At 41.8% G+C, this 23,062-nt stretch overlaps 3 non-coding genes across 3 annotated transcripts; all 3 read left to right on the top strand.

The window, feature by feature from the left end:
• The first annotated feature begins 450 nt into the window (after nt 1-450).
• Nucleotides 451-524, top strand: trnat-cgu (transfer RNA threonine (anticodon CGU)). Its single transcript has one exon. It is a non-coding gene; the product is annotated as a tRNA-Thr (tRNA).
• Nucleotides 525-785: 261 nt separating this feature from the next.
• Nucleotides 786-859, top strand: trnat-agu (transfer RNA threonine (anticodon AGU)). Its single transcript has one exon. It is a non-coding gene; the product is annotated as a tRNA-Thr (tRNA).
• A 2,635-nt stretch (nt 860-3,494) lies between these two features.
• Nucleotides 3,495-3,568, top strand: trnat-agu (transfer RNA threonine (anticodon AGU)). The gene has a single exon. It is a non-coding gene; the product is annotated as a tRNA-Thr (tRNA).
• Nucleotides 3,569-23,062: the final 19,494 nt, after the last annotated feature.

Genomic DNA, 23,062 nt, shown 5'->3' on the forward strand with positions numbered 1-23,062 from the left:
CAAAGCTGCTGAAGAAACATTTCTTTCTGACAGGAGAAAAAGACAGAAGAGTGGCAGCAGAGAGCGGCTGCTCCATGACTGAGGAAAAACTAAAGAAGGTGCAAAACTGTTTGACGTGTGAGCGGCATCTCCGTCAAAAGTGTGAGCAGGAGCTCAAGCAGTGCAACCGAGTCACTGCAGGATTGTGTGAAACTCTGAAAGCAGCAGCAGCAGAAAGTGAATATCAGTCAGTTCTGAAAGAGGTAGAGAGCTGGAAAGAGCAACTGAAAGAAAAGAGCCACGTTGGTGGAGCGGAACTCTCTCTTAGATTAGCCAGAACTATCGAGAAAAGCCAGGCTTTCTGCGAATCCAGCTTTGTGGAACACCCCTCAGGACTTCCAAAACTTCCAGACTTCCAAACTGGGATCCAGTTCCTGCTCTTTATTCTTTCATCAGTTATCTGAACCATGTGGCGCTGTGGCTTAGTTGGTCAAAGTGCCTGTCTCGTAAACAGGAGATCTTGGGTTCAAATCCCAGCAGTGCCTGTGGGCCTTCAGAGCTAGCTATGACTTAGTGTGAGAATCTGTTGTTAGCAGAGTTCTACTGAATTCTTTGCATTGTTGGTCTTCATCCAATGATGGACCTTTCAATGAGCATCATGGTTATTATGAGTCTGTTCTTTGGTCAGACTTCATAAAAAAGTTTTTTAGAAGTCACAGTTAGTTTTGGGAGAGTCTCTGGAACTCATTTCCTGAAATTGATCCAGCTCCATCTCTTTATTCCTTCATCAGTTTTACAAACCATGAGGCGCTGTGGCTTAGTTGGTCAAAGTGCCTGTCTAGTAAACAGAAGATCCTGGGTTCATATCCCAGCAGTGCCTGTGGGCCTTCAGAGCAAGCTATGACTTTTCACTGGTCCACTTAAAGCTGCAGTCGGCAAGTTTTCAAAATTCCGAGTCTAAGGTCGGAAAATTTGAACTGACACAACTTTCAGGTCCCTCCCTCAACCTCTAACAAGCTCCGAATTGCCCCCCAAACCCCTCCCCCTCTGTGGACGAGGTTGTGCACATGAGTTCACACCAGTGCAGGGCTCTCAAGTTTGCTTGGAGTGAGATTCGGGCGGGGCAGGGGCCGGGCCATGTGCGTGGGGGGGTTTCTTTCGTTTTGTTTTTTTTTTTGGGGGGGGGGGGGGGGGGGGGTCCCTTGCAGTATCCCATCGCCATAAACTAGCTACTTAAAGAACAAAGAAATTGTTTTATTTATACCAAAATCACAAATCTTCACTTTTACACTAAATTCTGCTATATTTGAAAATAAATTGTTTTAGGTATGCAAAGTCTTAACAAACAAAAAAAACAGACAAATTAAATTAAGAAAAACAAACATAACCCCAAATGGGCCCCTTGAGCAGTCCCTCTCTGTGTGTGTTTGTTTATGAGTGTTGTTGTAAGTGTTTGTGGCAGATTTTGATGCTTGATGACTGATATTGGGGGCTCCCATTTAAAGCACTGTGGCTCAATGTCAGCCATTTTCAGTCATGATGGATGACAGAGTTCCATTCAGAGCCAACGTGTTCCTGGTCTTGGTTTTATTGAGCCCCACCATGGAAAAAACCCTCTCTGCATCAGCATTTCAGTGCGGCAGAACTAATACCAGTTTGGCAATTGTAGATAGCCTTATTGGGAATCTGCTCATACCAGTCACCTTTGAAAAGAATTAACCACGGAAGCCTAATTACACTCCTACATATTTTTCATTTTTCATTAAGTTGCTCATGTCAAAGGGTGTGTGCTGAATATTTAGGTCTACCACGCCAACGAACACTTTAACCGGCAGGTATTGGTCTTTTACAAGGAGTAGGAAAACTATAGTAACTAATAAAAGATTCAAATAAATGAAGATATGACCTGCTGAAGATCCTGACGGTTCTCTTCCACCTCCAGCTCGTCTACAACTTCTGCACGCATTCAGAGCATAATAGGCCATGTCCGCTGTGCATTCATGGGACGCGTGCTTGCGGCTGAAAGCTATTTCAGACCCGGCAACAAGAAATTCTGTTTTCTGATTGGCTGAGAAATTCTATTTTGTGATTTGCCGATGGGTTGCTAAATCAAGACAGCTGTACCAGAGCTATAGTTCTGAGCTGTACGAGCGCACAGTAACCTGCCATTGACTCGTTTATAGTATCGGCCATTAGAATTTCTGTGCGACGAAGTTGATCATTTCTCAGCGTGAGAAATGGCATGTGTGGCGTGTGAGCGTGTGAACTTGTTGAAATGCGTGTGTCTCACGCTCATTGCGTGAGACTTGAGAGCCCTGCACCAGTGTGAGCGCACACAAGCTGGGGCAGACTCACGCTCAGCAGCGTGTGCACAAGCTGTGATTGACAGGTAGGATTCCTCCACCCTAACGTGATTGGTTAAAAACAGCCGGGAGCGCTCGGTTTTTGCAAGCATGATTACAGGCTTCAGAGGGAGCTACAGATTTCGTTATTTTTCCTAAACAGCCTATTTAATATTCTACTTCCAGAATCCCATGACAGTTCAAGCTAATATGACTAAAAAAAAGTTGCCGACTGCCGCTTTAAAGCTGTCGTCGGCAACTTTTTTTAGAATATTAAATAGGCTGTTTAGGAAAAATCCCGAATTCTGTAGCTCCCTCTGAAGCCTGTAATCATGCTTGCAAAAATTGAGCGCTCCCGGCTGTTTTTAACCAACGTTAGGTTTATTATTTATCTATTATGTGAGCAGAACAGTCACCAACCACGTCTTCCATGCTGAGCATGAGTCTACCCCCAGCTTGTGTGCGCGCACACTGGTGTGAACTCACGTGCAGAACCTTGTCCACAGAGGGGGAGGGGTTTGGGGGGCGATTCGGAGCTTGTTAGAGGTTGGGGGAGGGACCTGAAAGTTGTATCAGTTCGAATTTTCCGACTTTAGACTCGGAATTTTGAAAACCTGCCGACGGCAGCTTTAATGAAAGTGCGTATAAATAGCACACACCTTTTAAAGTCTCATTTATGCCTATTTTATACTTTCAGAGTGTAATTTTCCTCCGTTCACTTAACATGTCAAATGGTTAGGGTAGGCCTACAGTACGGTGGAGGTTCTCCTCCTGTCACACTACATAACATCAAAATGAACATACAAACCGTGAAATAGTCAGAGTTAGAGTAAAAGCTGAGGGCAGGACGTCATTTCCTTGAAATATGTAGCGGAAAATAATAAGCAAAAGCATTAAAGAAGCCTTGTAAAAACACAGTAAATGACTTGGCGTGTAATAAGTACACCGCTTCATGAGATCTGGCTGTAACTGGTGAAAGTGACTTCCTCATGAACACCAGGGTCTGAGTTGAAAACCCAACAATATCTGCAAAATATGATGAAGTTTTGAACCAATTTGAGGCACTTCTACTCATGGCTTTAACTATTCTTGAGGTAGAGAATCACAAAAACCACTTCCTGAGGTGGCTCCAGTTCCTGCTCTTTATTCTTTCATCAGTTTTATGAGCCATGCGGCGCTGTGGCTTAGTTGGTCAAAGTGCCTGTCTAGTAAACAGGAGATCCTGGGTTCAAATCCCAGCAGTGCCTGTGGGCCTTCAGAGCTGGCTATGACTTAGCATGAGAAACTGGTAGTTAGCAGGGTTCTACTGAATGCTTTGCATTGTTGGTCTTGATCAAATGATGGACCTTTAATTGAGCATCATGGTTATTTTGAGTCTGTTCTTTGGTCAGACTTGATAAAACAATTATTTTGAAGTCACAGTTAGTTTTGGGAGAGTCTCAGGACCTTGTTTCCTGAAATGGATCCAGTTCAGGCTCTTTAGTCTTTCATCAGTTTTATGAACCATGTGGCGCTGTGGCTTAGTTGGTCAAAGTGCCTGTCCAGTGTAAAAATTGGCTTTGTTCTTAGACATTATGAGTAAAATAGTCTCAGTACTTTTCCATGATGACCTAAAGTGATCCAGGAGTACGGAGACAAAACAATTGGGAAAGCAAGGGCAGATTCACACGTACACATTGTTTTGGGCTGATCCAGAGAATATGACGAAGCATATTGGACCTACTCATGTCCAATCATACTCGGTCGAGTGTGAGTCCAACCTATGAGGCTATAAATACAAATGATAACCGGAGGTCGAGGTGCAGTCTGACGGACATCCTGCGGGATATGATATGCTTTGACGTACTGGTGACCTCTCCTTCCAAGATTAGTTCCGGATCAGAATGCTGAACAGACGTTCAGCCAAGAGGAGTACCGAGCACCAAGCAGTGACAGGATTGGTCCAGAAGAGACTACACGACATCATAAAAAATTGTATTTGTTCATCTGTTGTATTTCATGTAATCATTAAGCTGACTAATCATTTTGTGGGTATAAATCAACCAATCATTAGTATGATCATTGCCAGTGGGGTGACTCGGCTGTTTGGAGCGGGACCTTAGACTTTGAAAGGTAATGAATTGGTCGGTCGCCAAGTGGAACTGGGGCCATTGGAGAATTTTTCCCGGTTCAGCCATCGGGTTCTCGCTCCTATTCGCTGCGAACGGTGGACGAGCCTGCTGGTAATGTAATTGCCTTATGCAATGTTTGAGTGTCATTAGGTTTGAAATTATGTGATAATTTTTGATAAATCAGTGTTATGTGTTGTGATGGTACTTATGGGGGAGCAAGGCCTTGTGAACCACATAGAGTTTTAGGCCATTATGAACAAAGAGTCCAAACAGAGGATGGGTTCGGGGCCACATACACACAATACATATAGCAAAATATTATTTTCTACATATAATCTATTAAGAAATGTGCTTATTTGCGGAGCTATTATCAGTTGAGTGAGCAAGGTTTTAAACTTACTAGAAAAGAGTCTCTATTTCTAGAATCTTGATCAATACTCCTGATATAGAAGGTTTTTTGCTAATGCATTAGAATTGTTTTCTACTATTTCCACATGCCTGTGCAATGAAGACTTGCTTGGTGCTGTAATTGCTACAGCAGCACCAACATGGAGATGAATGAATATTGTAGTGGTTTGGAGCCGGCATATTGGGAAAGGTATTTGGCGTTAGTTGAGAAATACATTGGGCGTGACCCATACTTAATGAAAATGTCCGAATTTTCACAAGACCGGAACGATTTGCCGAATATACAGGCTGTGGATATAACGAGCTACCTGGTTCTCCAGACGTCTTACTACACCAAGCAACAGATGAAGGCCCACAAAAGTTTGGAGGCATACAACTATTACCACAGCGGATGGATCAGCAAACTCGGAGTAAAACGTCTACAGAATGATTGTGTTTTGGTGTTGGCCAGGGTAAGCTTGTTTTCTGTGTTGTTTATGGTGCATTATCCCAATGGAAAATGCAGTGTATAGTGCAGGGCTGGGCAGTAAAGCAGAACTTAACATGTTGAATGCCGAGCTGTGAATGTTGGCACTCAAATAACAATCAAAAATGTTTATGTTTTAATAAAATGCCGAGATCCAAACATCCAAATGCTGACATTGGCCCTCATTTATCAAACTTGCGTAAGACGAAAAACATGCGTAGGTCGTGTGTACGTTCTTTCTGCTGAAAGGTTGGCATTTATCAAATACATCGTGAGTGCAGGAAAGATGAAATCGCCACGACAGGTCTGAGGCCGTGTCCGCACTTTTCCATTTTGACTTGCGGTGACTGCAATAGCATACATAAACAGCAGCGTCACTAGTGCGTGCCTCATGAGTCACAACAAATCCCTAGGTTAAAATTACAGACTTATCACTTCAAAGAAGGCCCATGTTTTATTTCTTTATTACTTCAACATTAATATAAACATAAACGCAAATTAAATAAATAAAAAAATTAAACAAGTACAACTTGGAAGAGTGATGGCTCATTATTCAACCGCCTATTTAAGAGGTGATTCTAGCGGCGCGGTAATGGCGAAACGATGGCAGATCTGGCTTTGTTAGAGGACCTGAACGCGCGCATCAGGCGCGAGAGAGTGTTCCGGGACCGGCAGGATTTCTTTCGGGAAAATGATGAGTGGCTTATGAGCCGTACAGGAGAGGCGCTTTAACACTGCGCATAGTACGCTTGCCACTGTGGAGAGGTGTACAGGGCTCCTAAAGGGCAGGTGGATCTGTCTCTCGGCTGCGGGGGGAACCCTTCTATATACGCCCGAAAAGGTATGCAATATTATTATTGCAAATCACTCTCAGATCACCTCAAAGGAGTCACTCCTGATTCTTGTGCTCAAAAGTGCTTCTCTTTGGGGTTGTCTTGGTAGTGAAAATGTACAAGATCTGAACCTTTGAGACAAACAGGATTACTTCTAGGGATTACATGTGATTTTCCAAGTCAAATAGAAGATCAATATTGTGGCCACGATTAGAATGACACTTATTTTCTATCAGAAGCGAGACTTTGTCTTTCTATAAGTGCCCTAATAGAAACACTGAGCTGTTCCTCATTATAGTAAGTGCTTCTTGTTGGGGTAGTTTCATGACCTGCAGATCTTCCTCGTGTGAGCTGAACGGCAAGCTCACCGTTATCCACTTTTTTTTTGAGAACATGGTGGAAAGTCCTGTTAAGTTTGGTGTGATTCTGAACAGACTCCTTCAGCGATTGAAGACATTTCCTGGACTGTCTTCCAAAGAATAAGAAATGATCTCAAATAGTGGTGTGGATACCTCAGTAGGACATGCACTTCAACTTTATGCACATTCTTTGGGGAAAATGGTGGAAAGTGCTTTGAAGTTGGGGTGTGATTCCTAACTGACTGCTTCAATTATTGGACAAGTTTCCAGGACTGTCAACCAAATAGTAGGAAACTCTTGAAGGTCCATGTGGATTCCTCAGTAGGACATGCACTTCAACTTTATGCACATTCTTTGGAGAAAATGGTGGAAAGTGCATGAGGTTGGGGTGGGATTCTTGCCTCACTGTATGATGAATCCAGACTCTTAAATCTTTCCACAGTGTGGGGAGCCAATTTACAATCCACCCACTTTTTCTGTCTCTTACACTTGATACCAGACTATACATTTGGTTTTGTCTTGTTTTGAAGTACATGTGATTGAACTCCAACTGGAAGCTTCCTTTGTCAAACAAGTTTCATGGAGCAAACCTGCAGAAAGCTGATTGATCACTCATCAACACCTAACTGCCCTCATGTCTGCATTCATTCCAAAACGATTATTCTTTGAATGGTTGTTTAATGGCCCATTGCCTGGACCATAGAGACCTTGTGGAAAAGGAAGGTGGAGTTTGTTGGAACCACAAACACTGAGCATATAAACTGGGCAACTCTGTTCAACACACTCACCCAGTGTGAAACGCAACGTGGAGGACACAAGAAAGCATCAACTGGACCCAGGAGAAATTCATGTAAGAAAAAAATCTGATTCATTGTCTGTGCTGACTTGTGTTTGAGTTCAGGAAGTGCTTCTGGTTGGGGCGATTGTATACGACAAATGCTATTGACTGTAACTGAAGCTCGCAGATGAGTGTATCACATGGAGACCACCTCAAACAGACACACTGATGGTTCTTGATTTCATAAGTGCTTCTCTTTTGGGGTTGTTTCGCTTGTGAGATTTTCTTCAATAAGACATGACTGTTCTTTCCTGAATTTGTCCCCAACATTACCTTAACACAGGCACTGACTACATTTCTTCAAAAAGTAAGTGCTACTTGTTGGGGTAATCTTGCAGACGGCTCTCATTCAAAGATCCTACTACAAAATATGAACTATAGATAAAAATGTATTTGCTAGGCATTTCTATTTAATTTCTACCTAATTTGATGGCTTTGAAGTGAAAGAGTGCGACACTCTGGGACAGACCACATCCACTACGTAAATGTGAAGCCTCATTTTTGAGGGCAAATCACTCTCAGATCACCTCAAAGGAGTCACTCCCGATTCTTGTGCTCAAAAGTGCTTCTCTTTGGGGTTGTCTTGGTAGTGAAAATGTACAAGATCTGAACCTTTGATACAAACTGTGTATTACATCTAGGGATGACATGTGATTGTCCAAGTGAAATAGAAGATCAATATTGTGGTCACGATTAGAATGACACTTATTTTCTATCAGAAGCGAGACTTTGTCATGATAAGTGCCCTAATAGAAACACTGAGCTGTTCCTCATTATAGTAAGTGCTTCTTGTTGGGGTAGTTTCATGACCTGCAGATCTTCCTCGTGTGAGCTGAACGGCAAGCTCACCGTTATCCACTTTTTTTTGAGAACATGGTGGAAAGTCCTGTTAAAGGCAGGGTAGGGGATCTTTTTCTGGAACATTTTTTTACATATTGCTTGAAATACTCTTCACATCCCCATTGCAACCAATTAATTAAAAGTTTTGACACAAATATGAAAAGTTTTAGTGGCCTCTAGAACGTACAATCTAGGAAAAACAGTATCCAATCATTGTGAACGGACCGTTCACAATGATTGGATACTGATGCCGTCTATCAAACTGCAATCTGCTCCTCCCTCCCCTCCTCCCCCCTGTGCGCGTACCCTGCTCCGTGAACAAATTACACGTCCAGAAGCTTGGCAGGAAGCTAAACTAGAGCCAGCTTGGCTTGTACCTAGCATTATTAAATGTATAGTTATCATATACTAAATACTAAATACGGCAACGATCGATGCTTGCTGTCAGAAAAGCGCTCGTGCACCTTCGTGCGCGTTCATGTACTCTAGAGGCGTGCCTTCGGGGGAAAAGTGAAGAAAAGGGTTGGGACTTTTTACGTGTGTATTTTCAAAATGCAGCTTCGCTGGACTCAAAATCCAGGATCTCCTACCCTACCTTTAAGTTTGGGTGTGATTCTGAACAGACTCCTTCAGCGATTGAAGACATTTCCTGGACTGTCTTCCAAATAATAAGAAATGATCTCAAATAGTGGTGTGGATACCTCAGTAGGACATGCACTTCAACTTTATGCACATTCTTTGGGGAAAATGGTGGAAAGTGCTTTGAAGTTGGGGTGTGATTCTTAACTGACTGCTTCAATTATTGGACACGTTTCCAGGACCGTCAACCAAATAGTAGGAAACTCTTGAAGATCCATGTGGATTCCTCAGTAGGACATGCACTTCAACTTTATGCACATTCTTTGGAGAAAATGGTGGAAAGTGCATGAGGTTGGGGTGGGATTCTTGCCTCACTGTATGATGAATCCAGACTCTTAAATCTTTCCACAGTGTGGGGAGCCAATTTACAATCCTCCCACTTTTTCTGTCTCTTACACTTGATACCAGACTATACATTTGGTTTTGTCTTGTTTTAATGTACGTCTGATGGAACTCCAACTGGAGGCTTCCTTTGTCAAACAAGTTTCATGGAGCAAACAAGGAAATTTGTCCTCACTGAAGCCGCTTTCATATCTATGTGGAGGAGATGGAGTGGTGAAAACTATCTGCCTCATCCCCTCCCCTGGCAGCTGTTGGTACCAGTACATCAGGAAGTAAGTAGCATCCTTAGTGTGGCTGCAGTTCATCGTGGCAGACTGACCCTCGTTCTTCCACAGGAGAAGAGTCTGGCTCATATCACTCCCGTCAGTTAGACCTGCAGGAGTCAAAGTCACATTGTGTTACAGAAGCTCCAACAACTCTTCTGTGTGCAAATGAAAAAGAACAAGATGAAATTCTGATTATGAATTAAACGAGAAGAGAACTTCTTCTCCTTTCAGTCCTCAGCATCATCATGTGCATAAAGTACCTGCAATACAGAGCAGAGCTGCAGAGAGTTTGATCAGAGCAGCTGGGATCATTATTGTGTTGGGAGAAGACTGAACTTGGAGACCACAGTCACTGTCAGTGTGTGTGATGGCAGCTCTGACATCACAGCACAGATATGAAGGCTTGCATATGGGAGCGTCACATGACTGTGAGACATTGTCAGCTTGTACTTGAGCTCCCCCTACAGGAGAGCAGATAAATACAGATGGGAACAGGGTGCAGAGGTTTCTGTTCAGTGTTCACATGTGTTTGGATCACTGTGTTGACTCACAGCACAGAAATACCAGCCTTTATCTTCTGGCTGCAGTTTCTTTACTGTGAATGTTCCTCTCTCAGCTTCAGTCTTGGTGGCTGAGCATTTGTCTTTGCTGAATTCTCCAAAGTCGTGATCTGTTTTACCTGTAGCTGTGAACACGGTAAGTTTCATAGTTTCTCAAGGCAGCTGTCTGTACCAGTACATCTGGTGATAGCCTCCACCCTTTGTGTGGTTACAGTGTGTTGTTGCATTTTCACCCTGCAGCTCCCACAGTATGGGAGTCTGGTAGACATCACTCCCATCAACATGACCTGTGAGTACAACAGAGAAAGTTACCACAAATGAGCATTTTACCAGTTAACGGTTTCAGCGGTGCAGACACCATCTAACTGCTGAAATGAATCTGCTAATAACATACTACTTTACCTTTGATCCAGTGAGCAAGCACCAATAAGCTGAGGAGCCGATGTCTGATAGAGGTCATGCTGTAAAACTCAGGCTCTCAGTTACAGTATCTCACTGTGTAGTCCCAGATATGAAGAGATGCAGGGAGGTGTGTCACTGCAAGGTGTGACCTTCTCTGATCCTGTGAACCAACAGGAGGCCACGTTTGTTATGTGGGAGGAGCTTAACTGAAGTGAACACAGCTGTGGAACCAGGAAGATTAGACTGTGTGAAGTATGAATCAGCTGATGGAGAAGTTCCACCATGTGATCCGTTCTGATATTGACGTGCACACTTGTAACACTTTGAAATATTGGAATGAACATTTTTCTGTCCTTAACAAATATTCAAACAAGTGAAACGGAGGCGGGTTTGTGTGTGGTCGGTACAGGAGTTCGTCAGTGTCTTTGGACATGTTGACGGAGCTGATGGTGCTTTAAAGACAGAGGCACATATACTATCTGATATACTACAGATATAGATATACTATCTGATATACTACAGATATAGATATACTATTTGGGGTTTGTCACAGAACTTCTGAGCTTTTTGTCTATTTTGTTTGTTTCACAGTCTGCACATTCACCAGTTTTTTTCACCGTGAAGTTAAGTTTGTGAATGACTCACCGTTGGTGTAGAAGACATCTTAATTCACAATGAAACAATCGCTACCTGTGAGGAAATGATAAATAAGAAATATGATGATCCTGTAGAAGTCTGACATGAGTGCAGTCACTCTGACGTCAGCAATGAAACACAGGAGTGAAATCATGACAGGGTTTCTCCTTTTAACTGAACTGAGAGGGATTTTATGAGCCAACCGATGTGATGTCAAGAGAGGAGTGGCTTCCTGTGGCTGTAAAGCAGACTGATGGCTCCCATTGTTGCTGCAGTTATCCATCATTTACCTGCATTCTTAAACTTTTGCTTTTTCAGAAACATGAAAAAGGCTCATTACACTTTTTTAAAACCCAAAGTGCTGCCTTGTGTAGTGAGATCTTCCAAACTGGAAGATGAGGAGAGGAAGAAGAAAGAAGTCATTTGATTTATGGCAACGTGTCAAAAACACGTGACATCACATTTCCAAACGGAGCGGCCAACAAACAGTAAATCAACTTCAACAATCAACAGTGTGAGACATGTGATGTGTGTCTGGTGGGAGCGTTCCAGAGGTGAGGGGCAGCTCATCTGCAGATTCTGGATGCCATAGGGTACCAACAAGGAGACTTCTGTTTATTCACTATTTCCATGAAGGAAATGACATGAAACCTAAGATTTAATTCCCTTTTCTTTTTTCTTGGCAAACTTCATTACATTAGAAATTCTGTTTGTCTAAAGGATCTAGCATTTATACCCTCACACCCCATTATAATAAAACCACCTCAGCAGGTGTCCCAGAGCAGTTTTTTTCATTTTTTAAAATTCAAACCCACTGAAGTTGATAAGTCGTGTGCAGTTTTTGTAGAGTTCAGAGGGGATTTGTGTCATTGTGCATCTGGTGCAGCACAGTAGTAAACTGCACTGTGCTTTTGTTGGGCTGCTTTGTTTGTAAGAGAACTATTCTTCACTGTATCCCCGCTCAAATCTCCACAGATGTTGAAGTGCTCTTTATATGGATCTTCCATTGTTTTATCTTTTAAAAACAAATGGTTCATAGCTGTGTTTCCAGGTGACTGATGGCACCAGAGCATTATCCAGTAGTCACTTTTATTGTGGCTGCAGAAAATCTGCACTGTATCACCAGGATTTGCGATGACATCAGAAGAAGACTGACGGACCTCAAGACCCAGACTAACAGCTGGAGCAAGAGCAAAAGAGAACTTTAGATCAGGATAATGCATCAGAAAAACATCCACATGATAAAGAAGGAATACTTTTTCAAATGATTACCTGGCATGCAGCAACAAATGGGAAGGCAGAACATTTTCTCCTTTAACAGCACAGATGATTTGTTTAAAAGCCTTGAAAAAAAAACACATAAAACTATGTTTCACAGAGTTTTGCAGATGTTGATACAGTCAGAAAAGTCTCAGCATCTATACTTGTGTTAAAGCTGAAATGAGATGAGTGAGGTTTAAAGAGGAATGAAGAGGATGCAGAAACACCATCACTGTAACTGATGAAGTGGAAGGAGGGAGTGGCTTCACATATTCTTGCTGCTGTAGATCGCCTTCCTGGATGTATAAATCGTGCTAAAGTGAGACACCAAGTTAAAGTGTACAGAAACAGAGTTACTGAAGTGTGCTGCGAATGCATCAAACTGAAAGGCAACCACATAGCAGCTGCTTTGGGAGCCTGCAGAAAAAAACTTGTGTGCAGTTTTTGTAGAGTTCAGAGGGGATTTGTGTCATTGTGCTTCTGGTGCTGCACAGTAGTAAACTGCACTGTAATTCACTCCTGCATCTGGGATGTGCACAGATCCATTCTTTGCTGCGTCTCCAGCCAAATCTCCAGCGAGACTGAAACCATCTTTATATTTGTCTTCCATTGTGACAGCTTTGTAGTTCAAATATCCAATGAGTTTCATTGCTGTGTCTCCAGGTGACTGCTGGTAGCAGAGCATCACTCTGTAGTCACTTTTACTGTGGCTGCAGAGAATCTGCATTTTGGCACCAGGATTTCTGATGAGATCAGAGGGAGACTGACGGACCTCAAGACCCAGACTAACAGCTGGAAACAGAAAGACAATAGAACATTTTAGATCATGATAAATGGTAAATGTCATGAATTTAGTGATTTCAGACAAATTATTGTAATGTACTTTAACCGGGCCGACAGTTGTCCATTACAGCAGTGATACATTTCTGTGGCTTATCTGTCATCAATGCCCACCCAAAAGAATGATTCTTTTTTTATTGACATTCAGAAACAAACATTCACATCCGGTACATGTGCATGCATCTTACATCTCTTGTCTGTCCTAAATGCCAAAGTGGTATTTTTATTTTATGTCTAAACGATAACAAAAAAAAAAGAACCAAACAACAACAAAAACACAAGAATATGTACAAAGTGGGGAGTGATCCTTTTTATATGGCATAGTTATTGATCTGTAAAAATAAAATCAGGCCTATGGGGCGTGACATAGTTGACCCAGTTTTCCCAGTATGAGGTGAATTTCTCCAGTTTAAAATGAACAAATGCTGTTATTCTCTCCATTTTATATCTGTCCATTGTGATGTCCATCCTGATGTTGACAGTTGGGCTCTCTTGTGATAGCCATTTCCTGGTGATATTCTTTTTGCAAGCCATTAGCAGGATATTTATGAGGTGCTTATCTCTTTTCAGCCATCCCTCAGGTGTGTGTCTGAAAAACATAGTCTTAATGTCGAGGGGTATTTCACATTTGAAGATGTCCTGTAGGGCGTTGTGTATCTTTTTCCAATAGTCCTTCATGACCGGGCGGTCCCAGAAGATGTGATAATGGTTTGCATTTTGATTTCCACACTTCCTCCAGCAGACTGAGGAGTTATTGTCATAGTGAGATTTCTGGGAGGGTGTAATAAAGCACCTAATCAGGCTTTTCCAGCCAAACTCCCTCCACTTCTGTGAGCTGGTACACATCCATTGATACCTCCATATTGTTGTCCATTCTTCTTCAGATATAATTATTCCTCCTTCCTTCTCCCATTTTGTTTTAATATATGAAGTTGAATGTGATTTCAAATTCGACAGACTCTTATATAAACATGAAACAGTTCTATCAATAGTTTCTGAATTATAGGCTTTTGTAAACAGTTCAATCAAACATGTGCCAGTCTTTGTTACATTTTTCATCTTCGTATCAACGTAGTGCCGCAGCTGCAGATATCCATAGAAGTCTTGTTTTTCTTCTAAATGTGTCCTTTTAAGCGTTTCAAAACTGAGCATTTTTCCATCTTTCATTACCCTGCATAAGGCTGTTATACCCTTAGCTATCCAATCTTTGAATCTAGAGTCCAACTTATTAGGTGTAAACTCTGAGTCATAGGCGCACCATTTAAGAACTGTAATATCACTCTCGAGTTTATGTTCCTTTATGATAGACCCAAAAGAATTTTAAGACCCAAAGAGACAATTTACAGCATCGAGCAGTTGGTTGTACTCACGTTATGTCATCATCACTGAAGGGCATCATCTTCATTCAAAACTGAGAGATGCAATGGCTGTCTGCAAGCTGTATATCAACAGTGTGGAAGTTAGTTAAAGGCTTTCACAAACTACTGAAACAGGTGTTACTCTGCACCGGTCTGGTAAGGATCCGACTGCCACGGGTTCCGTATTCTGTACATTAAGGGGGGTTCTGTGTGATGTCACAGGGGGCTCAGCGAATAAATTAGAACATTCTGGGGTTCTAATTCTGCACTAAGAGAAAGGGTCATGGAGTAAAGAGGTTTTTAAATCAAAGCAAACATTTCTGTCCAGGCTTCTCATGTGGGAAGCTGAAAATCTGCTATACTTGTACACACTCGTTCAGGCTCACAGTTCACACCAGTGAGCAGCTAACAACTACGTGAAAACAGCGTTATATAGTGGCCATCCCCCTCTATATTCTCACCATTATCTGTTGGACAACCCATAATAAAAGTGGTGGTTCTTTTGACTCCAGGGATTCATTTGATGTTGATCCAAAACCTTCTAAGTACATCAGTCGAGCAGAGAACTTGAAACTGTTGATGAACTTGCTTCGAAACAACAGCTGAAACATCCAGTTTGAAACGTTCTACGTCTTCAAGGTTTGCATCTAAATGTTTGATGTTCAACCACGTTGTCAACATTCAATACGAATGACTGGAATGTTTATTTAAAAAGGGAAACTGGGCCGCGAGAGGCCACCCAGCCTTTGTGCAACAAAGTTGTTAAATACTGATCTCTTAAATCAGTACCGGTCCGCGAGACATTCCAAACCGGGAAAATAAAAAAAATGTTTTAAAATTAAAAAAAATTTTTCTTTAAATTTTAAAAAAAGACATGGAAATCAGGAATTCTTTAATTTCACTCGCTCCTACACTCAATTCTATACTTGGAAATTGCATAGATTGCATTGTAGGAGGCCGATTATGCACGTTTATTTTTTTCAATGATGACTGTCTGTCATCATATCCTAATTATCCTAATTTGTAAATGCGTCTGCTAAATGTAATATAAAAGAAGTGAATGCATGTAGAAATACCCCCACCCTCAGTGTCTGTTGAACGTAAAGTACAAAAAAAGTAGCTCATTTCGACTGTTTGCTTCTCTTCTTTGTACAGATCAGGTGGAGTCTGGCTGACTGTCACTGAGAGAGGAACCTGTGGCTTTTAAGATTAAGATTAAGAGTCTCATGCTCTACCGACTGAGCTAGCCGGGCTAATCACATGTTACAAAACATGCCTTTCGAAAAAAAAAGACGAGATAAAACAAGCCTAAGTCAACTTTCAGAGATATAGAATGACATCAGAACACATTCCTCCCTTTTCAACCTCTACCTACTCCACTCGACTGGATCCCACTCAGCTGTTAGGGTTTTCCATGAGGTAATACCTCCTGGCACCAGGTGGTACATTTTTAGCACCTACTCGGTCGGGGTCGAGTTGAGTTGAGCCCAAAATGTGACATCTACAGACTGCAGGCCACTGATTGGCCAGGGAGTGATGTCACTGGATGAGTCATGAAAGCCACTCCTTAACAAGAACCGGCAACAGCAACGGTTGGATTTGATGTATTCTGTGATCGTCAACGAGGTGGATTGCTAGACACAAAGACATAGACCAAGCAGCAGGTATACCTTTGCCTCGATGTCCTAAATATTTGTGTCAAGTTTGTGTCACATAAGACTGACATCACAGGACTTTTGGACCTCCTTGCTATAATGACCCCACCCACATTGAGGTGGTTGTGAGTAAGTACTGGTGGAAAAGAGCTTAATCTTGCAGGAGAACTGCCTCATCGCACATCAGAATTAATAATAATAATAATACATTTTATTTATAAGCACCTTTCATAGGCACTCAAGGGGGGTATTCCTAGAAAGTAGCTAAAGAAAGCCAGGCTGTAGCCGGAAAGCGTCGCTTGAACTGACACCATCTCCCAATTAAGCCTCAAGTCGTTCCATGAAGCCAGCTCAGCTGCATCTCAGTGAGGCTAATCCAAGCGAGGCTTACATAGCCTGGCTAAGTGCGAGTGTACGAGGAACGTAAGAAGCCCTGACGAGTGGATGGTGGAAAAACAGAGATGGCAGAAAAGGAGAGCAAGACAAGAGCTTTTATTTTTTCGGCAGCTGAACAAATAATGCTTGTGGAGCTGTATGAGGATTTTAAAAGTTCATCACCAGAAATGGTAATACAGCTGCGACCAATAAAGCGAAGAAACGGCATGGCTAACACCTGCAGACAAACTAAATAAGTTATGAAAGTTTCATACCATTGTTAATTGTTAGACATTTATTTTACTGTCCTCATGTATTTATGCTCACCTCTTGGTGTTATAATTTGTTTATATAAAGCATGCTGAATTGTCTCTGTATGAGATGTACAGCACAAATACACTGGCCCTGCTCACTTTATTAATAACCCAATAATCGACACGCATCATCATACTTTGTGACCATGTTATCCTGTGTGTGTGACCCACATATTATTTTTTCACTGTTACATCTCAGCAGGAGCAATCTTAGCAGCCAAAAGCGTACCTGGCAGCAGGTGAAGGTAAAGTACAGGAACATATTTCAGTGGTAAGTAGCCTTTGAAGAAATGTGTTTGTCCAATAAAGAGAGCGCCAAACTAGATATGGAACAAAAGAAACTGAAAATAAAAAAGATCAAGCTAGAGATTTTGAAACTGGAGAGGGACGTGTATAAATTCAGATAAAGGAGAATTTCGTGTTGTGAACGGTATTTAATTCTGTTTTCTCTCCACAGCTTGAGAAACATGTAATAATAATTAAACAATTCAACACAACTTGAACTCAAACTTGTCATTATTGTACGGTTCATGCAACGTGTTAGAAATGTGTTTTTTACATTTATATTCACAGTGGGGTGCCATGACCTAACGTGTGGAAAGTTATAAATCATCTCTGTCCATTTAGCCTTCTTACACTTGCTCTGACTTAAACTGCTACTGTGTCAATGCTAAATTATGAAAAGAAGTTCTAACTCAAAGGTCACAACAATAAGGATCAAAGGAAACATGTGTCCCTGTACAGCTCCCTCACTGTGTCAGGAGAAACTGAGTCCTTTCAGGCACTAGAACCTGCAGGGACTCAACGAAGAAAAGACTTCAGCCTGAAAAGTTGTCCACAAGACAAAATGTATAAAATATGAAGTATACTATTAATTTAAGATGGCTCTGTCAGAAGTCAGCCATGGTGCCTGAGAACTTTAAGCAATGAACCTGTATTTAATTTGGCCAAAGGTCATTTCTATCTGTGCCCTTGTTTTAGCATGTGCATGTGCATGTGCATGTGCATGTGCATGTGCGTGCCTCTTTCTGAACACAACACCCAGTGTGGACACATCATGGCTGGGACAGCAGCAGCAGCCACAGACACGTCCAAACTTTCTGTATTCAGCAGATGTGGAATATAGCTGATGGAATATAGCTGAGGGATCACTTTTTAAAGAAAGTCCAGCAAAGCTTTGGACACATTCTGAGTCACCACTAAAGAAGAAGAGATTTTGTTGAAAAGTCAGTTTGTCATTTTATCGAGGTCTCTCTGCTCTTTGTGTAACTTAGATATTCTACATCTGAAATGATTCTTTATAAAGTATTTTATTCAAATAAAACGATAACCTCTGATCTGAAGACAGCTGATTTAGTGCCGGTCACATGATCACATCATTTATAGGATTAAAAACATGTTAGATTTGTACAAAAGAGCCTCAGATTACCAACACTGATTATTTTAGATCGAAAGAAATGAATGATCACTTTTCTTTGTGGGACACGTTTCCATCAAAGTGTGAGACGATATGAATGAATGAATGAATGAATGAATGAATGAGTTCAGAGTTGGTTCAAACAGCTCTTCAACATGTTGAACTCATCAGTTACAGAGGAGACAGAGAGTTCATTTAAGGGCTGTAAATCATCTTTAATGGTGCCACATGTGTCCAGTTTGTCTTCGTTACCATAACTGGACAAACACTGATGATCAGGACTGAATAAATGTTACTGATCCATGTTCAATTCAGCTCTAATGTAACTCATATCTGCTGGAACTGGGACGGAAGGAGACTTTTTTGCCCTCTTGTGGTGTAAAGATAAACTGCATGATGTCAGTTTCATGATGCAGAAACTCCGTGAAGAAAATAAATGTGGAAATATAAAGACTTTTCTCATCTTCTTGTTGAAGCTCCAACCTCCATCATATCATAAAGATCTCATCCATCCTTTCCCTGTTCCTGTATGGCGTGATCTTTGTGCCACCAGGTTGAGCGCGCAGTGACACTGATTTGAGGGCACAGATCTATCTGAAGGAACAATAATTTTAAGCGTGTGCGTATGATTCTCACACACGCTCGCTCATAGGTGCTCGGACACGCGCTCAACTCTGACAAACTGCTCGCTCAAACGGCTCACTCTGCTCGCGCTCGGCTCTATCTCTCTGCTCGCTCGCGGCTCTGTCTCTGCGCTCGCAACTCTGTTAGTTGTATGTAAATGAGCCACATGTGGCAGAACCAATCACAGACTGGTAGTTCTCACAGACTGGTATTTGTGTGATGGATACTAAAAAAATAAGGAGGAAGAATTGTAGTAATCATGTTAAAACTGGTGTAGTTGGGTGCTAGCTAGTTAGCCTACTGATTACTGTTGTAGGGTGTCACAAATATTTTAGAGAAAGAAACCTAACATCAACTTTTTTTATTTGTTTCTCTTTATATTCTTTCATGTATTTTGAATGTTTCTTCCACTCCCTGCTGCAATGCTTTTATTTTATGTAAAGAATTGTTTTGTACATGAAATGTGCTAGAAATAAATTTGATTTGATCAAAATCTAAAACGGTAGAAAAATAAAACTACACCAGCTTAGGAAATTATTATTAAATGTTTGAATTATTGAAGTGGCTGTTTTTACCTAGTAAGTTATGAACTATAGCAGCTGACCCACAGTGGGTTTTTTAAACTTTAAACTGATCAATTGTGTTATTGGTTTAATCTGTAATGGTTACTGGTTTGACAAAAAAAATATAACATCTAGTTTAATTCCTTTAGGGTGATGGTAGAAGTTCAATTGAGTCTGCAGACTCTGCACTGATTGGCTGGTGGTGTGGCTCATTTACATACAACTAACAGAGTTGCGAGCGCAGAGACAGAGCCGCGAGCGAGCAGAGAGATAGAGCCGAGCGCGAGCAGAGTGAGCCTTTCTAGCGAGCAGTTTGTCAGAGTTGAGCGCGTGTCCGAGCACCTATGAGCGAGCGTGTGTGAGATTCATACGCACACGCTTAAAATTATTGTTCCTTCAGATAGATCTGTGCCCTCAAATCAGTGTCACTGCGCGCTCAACCTGGTGGCACAAAGATCACGCCATACAAGGACAGCTTATTTGGATTCAAATGTTTATCTGATGGAGAGAGGTGTGATTTGATCTGGAACGACGCTTTATTTTGGAGGTATTTATTCAGCAAGTGCGAATCTGTCAATATGTGTCAAACTTTACCGAACCCTGTTGCTGTTGTTCTACCGCTGCCTCCATCTTTTAGTGTCCGCGTTAAAGCAATACAATGTAACTTCTCAAAAAGCCCACTCTGGAGCTCCCCCTACAGGCTTGGAGGTAATGTACGGTTACACTGTCGTAAATACAACACCCTTTCACTTTCACCTTTCACGTTTGTTGACGAACCGGCGAGGAGTCAGAAGGTGCAAGCTATGTCGACCGAGAAGGTAAGAGTAATCAAACCAAACAGCTGAAAACTTTCTACTGTATACACTTAAAAACATGGAGCCTCTTGTGTTTGTTCTTGTAGACAACTTTCCTGTGAGCTGAAACATTTCAGAGTTCTCCTCAGACTGTATTCAGTGGGCATAAAGGTGTCTTTAACAGAGGGAACGAGGATTTATCTCTGTGCTTCACCCCGGCAGAAGCAGCCAGCGAGGGGGCGGGGCTTGTTCCAAACGCTCAGCTGCTCTCCCATTGGTTATTACTTATGACGTCAGAGACGGACAAAGTTCCTACTGGCTCCTAAAGCCGGTGTAGTGGAAGTGGTTCTGGAGGCAGCAGCGACACTTGTAATGTTCACAGCTTCTGTTTGACACCTCAGAGTTTACAAAACTCATACAACACTATCAGAACACATGGTCACCATAGGAACCTTTATAAGTTCAGGCTTTCTAAAGTAACGGGACACACACACATCAGTCCAATCCAGATGTTTTTCTCATCTTTTCATAGTTTCCTGTTTTGCCTTCATAACTCAGATGGAATCAGTCAGTGAAAAACACAGCAGGCTGTGAGAGAAAGTAAAGGTGTTCACCAGACCAACCAAGCCTGAACCTGAGGGATGTATCACTGAAATTACTGAGCACATCATCAGACAGGAGAAGAAGAAGCCCATTTTCACTGATATCAGCATCAGACAGCAGATCTGGAGGTGCTTTTCTCTCTACAGCTGGCCTTCACTCCTCTGTGTCTTCTCTCCAACCATCTTTGTCCCAACCATTGCATCTGTGGTGTTCAGCACATCTGCAGCATCAGGCCCGCTGGCTCCGTTCTGCTCGTCTTCTGCAGACGGAGCTTTTTCATGGCAGGAAACCATCCAGAGAGTCAGGATTCTGCAGGAACCACTGGAAGACTTTCACTTCCTCCTTTATTTGAACGCTTCATCAAACTGGCATCATGCAGTTCCTCTATTCGCCACCAGAGGGAGACACATCTCCATAAATGCAGAGTCCCGCTCAGTATTACTGACAGTACTTCACAGCCACTGAGAGGACACATTTAAATCAGTAACATACAAAGAAATGATTTCTATATTTGAGCCAGGCTTCCACCTCCATATAAGACACACACTGTGTCCTCATACAACAAGCAGCTCTCCTGTCTGAGCTTCACATCTTTACAGTTAGCATCAGCACACACAGCATGTTGGTGAAGATTCTCACTCATCCAGGTCATGGTAATCCTAAGAGCTCACATCCTCTGGCCTAAAAGGCCTCTAGCAAAGAGCCAGATAAGACCAGAGTCACCCACTCTCCAGATAAAGGGCCTTATGAGCTGCTGAAGTTCTTCAGGTAAATAAGTTTATATTAGTTTCTCTTTTGGTCAGAGGCTCTGGTGCTCTGGAGTTACACCAAGTGTTTCTGAATGTTAGCTGCAACACCTTTAAAACCTGTTTTATCTCCATGCAAACAACAGATAATCCTAACTGTCCTGTAGTTCGTAATGTGTCAGATCTCCATTTATTCCATCTCTTTCGCTGCAGTTTTAAAACTTCATTACATTTGTTTTGTTGTTGAACCACCAAACCAGCTCAGAAGACACAGTATTTAATGGCTATCAGGTTGAGTGGAGGATGTAAATGAACAAGTGGTTCCCTTCAAGGCAAGTAAGAACATTCATCTTGAAAATCAACAGATACCAGCTTGCTGCACTTTTGCATGAAAGGATAACAAATCCAAGCCTGCAATTGTTATTAAGTTTTAAACAAGAGGCACAAGACTGAAGCGTTGGAACAGACAATTATAGCAGATAATAAAACACTTGTGATCTGTGGTGATTTCAACATGGACCTCTTAAAGGTACATACTCCTAAACAAACTTGTGATTTCTTGGCTGCGTTATACGGTAGAGGCTTGTATCCACTGATCACAAAGCCGAGCAGAGGAGCCACAGATAGTGCAACATTAACTGACAACATTTTTACACATTCCTTGGACACTGGTATAAATAGTGGTTTGGTAATAAGTGATGTAAGTGATCATTTAGCTGTATTTGCAACATTTAATGATCAGCTACAGAGGAAGAAAACAGAAAAGCGTAGATATGAAAGGGTAAGGACTGTTAAAGCAATTAATGCTTCAGAAATGAGCTTTAAAACAAGAGTGGAATGAGTTTCATACAGATGAAGTAAACACTGCAGACAATTCATTCTTCAACTGTTATTTATCTCTCTATGATAAACACTGTCCAACAGGTTTATGTTCACATAAGCATAGTTATGCTGAGAAACCTCGGATAACAAAGGGATTAAAAAATGCATGTAAGAAGAAAAATAAACTTTATGGAGACTTCATCAAAACTAGAACAGAGGTTGCTGAAAAACGCTGAGATGTACAAAAACAGGCTGACCAACATGTTGAGGCAAGCAAAGAAGCAACATTATGATAAAATGTTACAAATAAATCAAAATAATATGAAGCGCACATGGAACATCCTAAATAATGTAATGGTGAATAAGCCTTGATCACCAGATCAACCTAAGTGTTTCATAAAGGACAATAAGGTGTTTGGCAATCTGACTGAAGCGGCTGATGAATGTAACTCAGTACAGCGGCTCGTGAATCCTCTGGTGCACGTTGAGCATCGTCATGCTCTTGAATTCCTTCCCGCAGTCGTCACATTTCATGAGGTCCCTCATTTCCACGAGGTTCTCCTGGTGCTCCTTCAGGGCGGACGGGTACTGGAAGTGTTTGCCGCAGTTTGAGCACCACACAGGTATCTTCAGCGACGACCCCTGTTGGTGGTCGGTGCCGCTCACTTCT

Source organism: Odontesthes bonariensis, chromosome 11, assembly GCF_027942865.1.
Source record: "Odontesthes bonariensis isolate fOdoBon6 chromosome 11, fOdoBon6.hap1, whole genome shotgun sequence".
In the NCBI taxonomy this organism is placed as follows: domain Eukaryota; kingdom Metazoa; phylum Chordata; class Actinopteri; order Atheriniformes; family Atherinopsidae; genus Odontesthes; species Odontesthes bonariensis.